This window comes from Chelon labrosus, assembly GCF_963514085.1.
Source record: "Chelon labrosus genome assembly, chromosome: 21".
Taxonomy (NCBI): domain Eukaryota; kingdom Metazoa; phylum Chordata; class Actinopteri; order Mugiliformes; family Mugilidae; genus Chelon; species Chelon labrosus.
The window spans coordinates 15,365,658-15,374,003 of record NC_140354.1 but is presented as its reverse complement, the minus strand read 5'-3'; positions in this window follow the sequence as shown (position 1 = coordinate 15,374,003).

Sequence of the window (8,346 nt, the reverse complement as noted above, 5' to 3'; positions counted from 1 at the left end):
GAGGATGCACAACTGATAAATAACTGAGACAAAGAGGATGAGGATGCAGATGAAGCTGAGATAGCTCATTCCTTCCTCTTGTCCACCAGAGCACGGACATAATAAAGAATTAGAAGGGAGTTATAAATTGAATTTACATGAAAGCCCTCAGGATGAGATGCTATGTTCAGGACGTGATTAAATTTGGACAAGCTAGAAAAAAAAAATAAAATTCTAAAGCAAGATGATCATCAGTGATGATGGTGCTGCTGACTCATCATGTCTCATGTCTGGGAGTCCAAGGCAGATGGATATGTATTATGTCTTGACACAAAGACATGTCAAAAGCCAGCTTAATAGCAAGAATGAAGACAAATTACATAATTTAACACCCAAGTGTGTGAGGGCACGGTTTTGGGACACAGGAAGTAACCACTTAACAGCAGGTACACGGGCGGGCTGGTCCCAACTTGTCGCGAGGAAGCTGGAGGTCGCTGGTGCCGTGCTCCGCTGGGAGGTCTGGGAGAAGAGCCCAAGGGGCCCCCGATACAGAGGACATACCTGCAGGTAGCGGAGACACAGACAGACAGCGCGAACACGCATTACAAGCCAGAGGTGACAATCAGCGGTGGGGCCACAGGTCAGGCCGACCAGGTGGTCCGCCCTCCACCTCGTCCGTTCAACTGGATCGCATAGCACAAGACCGGCCTGAGGGCCACCGTGGCTGGGAACGCCGCAAAAAGAGAAAGCGCTGAAGCAGATGGGGGAATAATTAATGTTTTATCAGGCCTGTGGGCCTCATTTTAGGATGACACCAGCCCCGGAAAATGAACCAATTATTTCCATGATAGATTTCCCCTATGGTAAAGTAGTTTATTACTCCTATTGAAGCCCATTTGTTAAAATTTACTGCCCCGCACTAATCGTTCATTCCCAGTCGGACGGTCGAAATGAGTAGCAGTGCGCTTTAAAGTATGGGAAAATGACTAAGACCGGCTGGTGACTGGCAGGTTCATCACGACCCCTTGGCATGCATCATATCGTTGGCGCGGTGACGTCAGAGGTCAGCCTCCGCTCTCCTCCAAACGCATGAGTCACGCTCCTTGAAGGGGAGCGTTTTGCATCACGGTGGGAGGAAGAGATGAGAGTGCAGGACACAAAGAAAGCAAGCAGGAAAGAGAGAGTGATGAGTAAAGGGAAAAACCGGCCTGTCTGTGCTGTTTACGTTAGCGCGTCTTCCGTGTTTTGCGCAGAATAGAGAAAACAGATCCCGAACTCGAGACGGGAGCAGATGCGGGGCGGAGGGGAAGGTGCAGGTGGTGCGTGATGAAAGGCAAGAGAAGAGTGGAAACAAACAGAAGGAAGCAGAAGAAAGACAAGAAGGATCATCACCGGACTCGTATCTCGGGATGATAGGAGATAAAGTGAAAAAAAGGCAAGTCATGGAATCTCCTTTTCTGTCCTTGCTTTTCTTTTTTTTCTGCATAAGCCATTAGGCAACATGTTTACTGGCAACTGAGGCCTGTGTGCCTAACAACATTAACCCCATTAAATGATTTTATAGATGCTGGTGCACAGTAAATCCAGCCATAAAGACTCAGCGGAGAGGACTTTCTGAGTGAGGTGATGACTCCCGTTTTGCCTCTGGGCCACACATAGTTCCCAGCGAGACAAGCATAGGGAGGAAAAAAAATGAGGTGGGTGGAATAGGGGGGTTGGTGGGGTAGGGGGGGATCTTTTAAGAATGTGGTGGATATGAGTTTCACGGCCTTCGGGGAATTAAAGCGTGTCTCTTAGTCTGGATGCTAAGTCCGTTTGAATCGTATATCTTTCCATGGTTAGGAAGGAAATTGACACTGTAGCCCTGACCTTGTTTTTTTATTGTTATTTCCATCCTCGGTTTTATTTGTGAGCTGCAGGTCTGCTTTCACGTCAGAATAACGCGGTGAGGATGAGCATAATGAGGCGAGTTCAATGACCCTCCAGGCGAAACGAGAGGATGAAGAATGGGTTTACAATAATTTGAGATATAGAAATAAAAGCGGCCCCTGCGCATTTCTAACCTAATGACGTCTGGCCGCTTTAAACCACCAACTAGACACCCGCAAGTGTCTATTTTTAGCGCATTTTTTAACAGCCCTGTCGAGGCGTGTGCCGGGTACAATAAGTCGGAAAACACACACGTTATTGTCTACGACTGATCGGCGCGGCTGAACTCCGACCCTGCAACGAAGGCAAGAATCTCACACTTCAATGTGCTGGGGAACCATAAAAAGATAGCAGAGCTGACAATAGAAACTCAGTGTACTGGTTGTGTACACACTCAGCTGTAATGTCAGACACAACTTGTTAAGTTTCCTTTCCAACAACGGTTATGACACATTTTCCACAGGGCATCCCCGCTCTATGACACCTCATAATGCCAAAGGCCGAGTGGATTGCCGCGTGGATTGCCTTGCGACAAGGAAACAAACAAACACCTTAACCTGGTGTCCCCCCCTCCCTCCCCTTTCCCTCCCCCAACGCCGCCCAGTCGTATCACGAGCGTGAGTCACGAAAACAAGGAGCAGGCTGTTTGTAGACTACGCAGGGATCTCCTTCATCCTCCTCCTCCTCCTCCGGGAAGAATTAGGCCCCCGCTAACTAAAGCCCAAACCGGCTCATCAGAGTCTGCGATGACAAAGCTGGTGCCATTAGTGGGTAGTGCCTCAACGTCTTTCGGCGTGGAACGCTGTGTTATCCGAGACACGCTCTCGTAATACGCCCATTAGACGCAGCGGTAACATTTATGGGTGGGTTACTCATGCACGCACGCTCACATGGGTAAAGTAATTCAGGTGAAATTTCCCAGGTGCAAAGGTACATTCCAGAGGCTGGCAGCAATATAGATTGGACTTGGAAGTTATCCAGAGCAGAGTGCATATCCAGGGCAACCTCTGCGCACGTAAACAAGCCGTGACACTGTGCACATGCGTAAATTTGCGCCGTTCAACTGGACCCTACGCGGCCGAGGGAGTCTTGAAGTCGTGCTTATAACCGGTCCTAGACGCAGCTGCTCTTTTATTGGGACAATTACTGGCAGCCATTTACAAGGCTTCATCTCTCTAACATGCATAGCTGAATGAGGGGCTCCGCGGGGGCCTCCGGGCACCCCTCCGGACCCCCCTTTTCCCTTAAGGCACTATAGGTGTGCAGGCATTCAGGGGGCGCAACACCCCGACTGCTCTTTCACAAGTCACGACCGCGAGTCCGTCTCCGGCGTCAAAAAAAGACGACTCCACATGTAAAATGCGCGGAGCGGCCCGGCGCAAGGTATGCGGGGCAGGCTTCCAGCTGCAACACATTAGACGTTACAGCGAGCGCACTTGAGTTGTTAAGGGACCGCCGCATCCTCCCTGTGTGATCTCCAGATCTGTCAAGCCGCGGTCTGCTGTTGTCATAACTCTGCCTTGACTTTTTCACTTTGCTCCTCCGTGAAAAGCGATCCTCGGAGAGCCCCGAAACAGGTAGTTAGCGAGAAAGAGGGACGGCGGGGAGGGGAGAGAGGACGCCGAGCACATGCCCGGAAGAAATCGGAGCGTGTGTTGTGTGTGTTTTTGTAGAGTCAGCATCCCGGGACGATGGACCACAACTGTAAAGAGGAAGCAGAAACCCTGAGCTTCAGACACAAGGCAAGGAAATCCCATATAGACGCAAAAACAGACTCTTGCACGAGCAAAACCACACGTTAACGTTCTCAAACACCCACGTTTAGATGGTATATTTAGGAGCCTTAACACCTACGGACCTGCACTGACTCATGCACATTCACCAGTTTCCTCAAATGGACAGACAGACAGACAGACAGACGTGAAGCAATCCGGGCACAAGTCCCGACATGTAGTTCCCCGTTCCCCCTGTCCCAGTTCATTTTCCCCTTAAAACACTGCCTCTTTATTCTCTATGAACGAAAAAAAAAACACTCTTTCTGCACACACACACACACACACACACACACACACTCAGAAAACAGGGGACTTCCAGCCACTAAGAAATAGCAGCGTAATTGCCGGTGCTCTGTTGTCTATCAAGACCTGACCTTTTCAACATGTGTGTGCCGTGTCGGGAGCGGTGGGAACCGGCGAGGAGGAAGACAGGGGTCTCCCCTGCTCTGTGGTGGTCTGACCCGATCCCCCCCTCCTCCCTTTCCCCAAATCCAACTCCCCGAAAACTCTGGGAACTCCCACCGCGTCCGCATGTTGTGTGGGTTCGGGGCCTAGGAGGGAGGACATGCCTAACCCACAAATCAGTCTCTTGGCAGGGGAACATCAAAGCAGGGACGGGACGACGTGGAAAGGACAGCGAGAGACAGAGCTGCCCTGTCTCGGTGCGATCCCAAGGGGATGGATTGGCGGGGGGAAACTCGAAGTCTAGAGCCCAGACGTTATAGTGGCACAAGTGGAAGGTCTCCGCTGGTGCCAATGGGAAAACAGTGGACTAGTATTGGCTTTCATAAATCTGGCCATTAAAGAATGAAACATATACAAGGATACACTCATAATAAACACATGAGAATTTACAGGATTAAGCATCAGTGGTAAGCGGAAAGAGACGGCTTTGAGTCGGATGAAAGAGCAGTCCAAACAAATATGAAGAAACTGATATCAGGAGTGAAAATGTATACGTGGGGTTCATGGGAGAGTCTCTTATAAAGCATACCGTAAACAAAGTGGACTCCTCTGCGACCCAGCGGCATGTCGTCTTTACGTTGCCGCATGACAGACGAGCTCAGCTCCGGGACGGGGGCGCACACAAAGCTGCCCTCACAGGTGTATTGGACGCATAAGCTGATAATTACTCCAATTGGCATGTCGGACGGGGCTTTCACTTTCCTTCTCGCCCGTCTTTCACGAGCCACAGGCGGACCCACCGGTGGCGCGGGGGACCTTGGGATGAGGGCGCTGGTTGTGATGACGGTGGTGATGTATGGGATTAAGGGGAGATTTTTCTGCTTGACTTAAGTGACATTAGCTAGCCACGACAGAGACGAAGGAGGGGGAAGAAGATGGAAGAAGGAGGGGGTCAGGCGTAGGGGAAGGGTTTGAGGTAAGAAAACAATCCACCAAAAAGAAAAACCCTTGGATTAATGGTTAATTATCAGCAAGTAGAGTCCACTTTAGTGCTTGTTGCTTCACCTTGCTCATCAGCCACAGGTCGGCTCAACACGGCTACGTCACAGAGCAAGTGCACCCCCGCCCCCTTCCTCAAACACGGTGTGAGATTTTAATCAACACAGTACTATCCCTATAGCAACCACACCTAACGGGGCCATGAAAGCACTTTACCTCCAGGAGAGCAGCCCAACCCAGTTTATGGGCCGCGCCGTGAAACCGTTTCGCACGCATCGTGGTAACGATTAACGGTAGTTAATGCAAGCCCCCCCCCCCCAGCCCCAAGAGCTCCCAGCTAGCCGCTCTGGAAACAGCGCTGGAGCTGCTTTTAAAAAATAATTACAGCAACTTTTTGGCTCTTTTATTGTTGTTGTTGTTATTAAAGGCCGTTAAAGAGCTGCCGGCCCCGATCCAACGCTGGGATCTATGTCAGCGAGGGAGAGGGGAAAAAATGAGAAGACAGGACAGAGTTAGCGGGACCCCCGTTCGATTTTTTTTTCCTGGCGTTCTCGCCTTTACTAGATAGTCGGCGTGCATTATGCGTGTGCATATGTGGATACTTGGTGGTTTGCTGCAGGATCCAGGACTAGGAAACATCTTTTGCTCACCAGCGCTTTGAAAACGGCCCACACTGTCATTATGGTACACAGAGCAGAACCGTAATAACTCTCTCTCCTCGCTCTCCTCCTCTTCCTCCTCTCTCCTCGGGCTCGAGATGAAGTGTCAAAATCCCGGGGCGGCGAGAGATCACAACAAACTGATTATCAACAGGAAGTGGCTCCATTATGGGCTTAAAGATAGGAGAGAGTGCTCTCTGGTTACAGCTCTCACTCAAATCCACACATTCCTCCAGGGTTTAGGGGGAGCCGGGTCACCCCTGAGCCGGGTCCGGGAGGGTTTTTCAGGGAGAGCTCGGCCACCCTCGCTCCCGTTGCCTCCGCCCCGGGGCATTGCTCAGAGCACAGCTGGCATATACAACGGATTCTGGGCGATTGAGGAGGGGATGGAGTGGATGTGAGTGTCGAGGGTGGCCTGACAATCAAGAGACACTCGACAGCCTTCGCCTTGTGACTTCGCACACCTGCGGTGAGAGGCCGTGCATCGAGTGAGAGCACATTTTCTGGACCACAGACTTAGTCAAGCACTCGCACTTAATAGACGCTGACATGTGTTAATTCCCGGAGAGGATGCCAGATCTTTTCCAGACATCAGACGTTGTCTGCAGCACGGTCCAATTTGGAGCGTCGCATTTCAAAAGCTGACAAGTGAAACACAAGATGCTTTAAGTGCAGGAATCTGAAGAGTCTGAAGCAAATCAAATCATTTATCTAGCTTGTGTCAAAGCCAAGGATCCGTTCCCTGAGCGGGATCCTGGGACTGTTTCATAAACACTCCAACGGGGACTTTTATTCTCGGTGCATTCCTTCTTCTTTCTAATAAGATTAGAACAGACTTCGACTGCTTTTATGATCTGCACTCAAAACCCTAACGACTCCTCTGGGAGTAGGAGGCAGTGAAAAAAAAAGAAAAAAGGAACAATTGAGACAATTGCTGAGCCGACTCCCCGGGGAGGACAGTCAGAGCTGAAGTGAAGAGAATGATTGTACTGGGTTGGAATCAGCGAGGGCAGGAGATTGCAGAGTCATGTGTATGATGGAATATCTCACTCACAAAAAATGCTACTCATTCTTTTTTTTTTTCCCCCCCCTTCCTTCCTCGCAGAATTTCGGGAGAACATTTCGGTCTTTTGTTTGTTTTTTCTACACGTCGTTTGGAGGCGAGTCACACAAGGTTCTGTTTGCTGGGAATAGCTTTGAAACCGAGGCCAAAACTGAAGCAAGCTGGGGAGGCCCGGTCTCAGTGTTGGTACATGTATACATGTGAATTATTTACTTGTCGTCCAGCAGGAAATGAGGAACGATAACAAGCTTGGGAAAGAAAAGCAGAAAAACAAACAGATGGTATCTCGCTCCCTCCTTCATTTCTCGCTTTCTCCGCTCTTTTCTCTCCGTTTGTTTTATTTCGTCCTATGGGGGAGCTGTGGGCCAGCGGTTAGAGATGCAGCTAAGGGACTGTGAGATCACTGGTTTGATCCCCACTATGTGCATCGCTGAGATGCCTTAAGCAAGTGCCAAGTGCTCCCTTGCATGGCTGCCCACTCCTCCAAATGTGCTCACTTGGGTGATTTAAGGTAAACTCCGTATATGTTTATACATAAATACATAGAAAATAAAGCTGATATGATCTGGTTTGTCATTCTGGGGTCAAATTTAAAGCACCACAAAGTCTTAGGCGATGTTAATTGAGCCAGTGTCAAGTAGAGGATCGGCCTAAAAGTCTGAAAACGACTTCCCTGCTTATGACATACAGCTTCATGCTACATTAGCCATCACTAGGGTAACAGAGCTGGTTTTTAATTAGGGAAGCTGAAAATGCATCCCTAGTTTTAATAAAAGATCTGTGACTCACCACCGAGCTATTTGGCCATCTTCAGCTGAGTTAGACCTTGTGATGATCTCCTGACCCAGTTTTTGACTCTCCCTCTCCTCCCGGCCTCAGCTCGACGCCCCCCTCCCCTCTCATCCCTAACCTTTCAATCCCATCAGCGTCACTATTGCTCAGCCACCTGTGACCAGGCCCGGGCGGCGACCCCTGACCCGAGAAGGTCACGATTAGAGCCGAGAGTCAGAGCAGCGGATCGGGCTGTGGACCGGGCAGGGATGAGACGCCTCTGGCCTCGGCCAAACCAGGCTGAACCTTGCTCTGGAGCAGTCAGATCGCCACACCCAATATATCTAGACAGCCGCGTATCAAAGGCGCTGGTCATTAGCGTGGGGGGTTGGGGGTGGATTTATTTTTTTGTTTTTTTCACCAGGGTGTGGGGATCATGAAGGAAAGGGGGCGCGGAGAATCAATGGAGGCTGGCAGGCATTTTAATTAGCCCGAATCTCCCCAGTCAAGGCGGATAGAGGGGAGCAGAGATGGCGTCTATGGGAACACAGAGAGCAAGACAAGAAGAGAGGAAACAAAAGAGAGAGAATCGGCGGCGGCCGGGGGAGAGGAGATGGGGGTCACACACCCACGGGCTACGCTCGCTGTGCCAGATCTAAATATGCAACACCAAATAAAATATCCTCTCATGAGGGCAAAGGTCGCCGTGTTTACTTATGGGATGCAACGAGAACACATGCAAACATGTTCACACACACGAACCAAA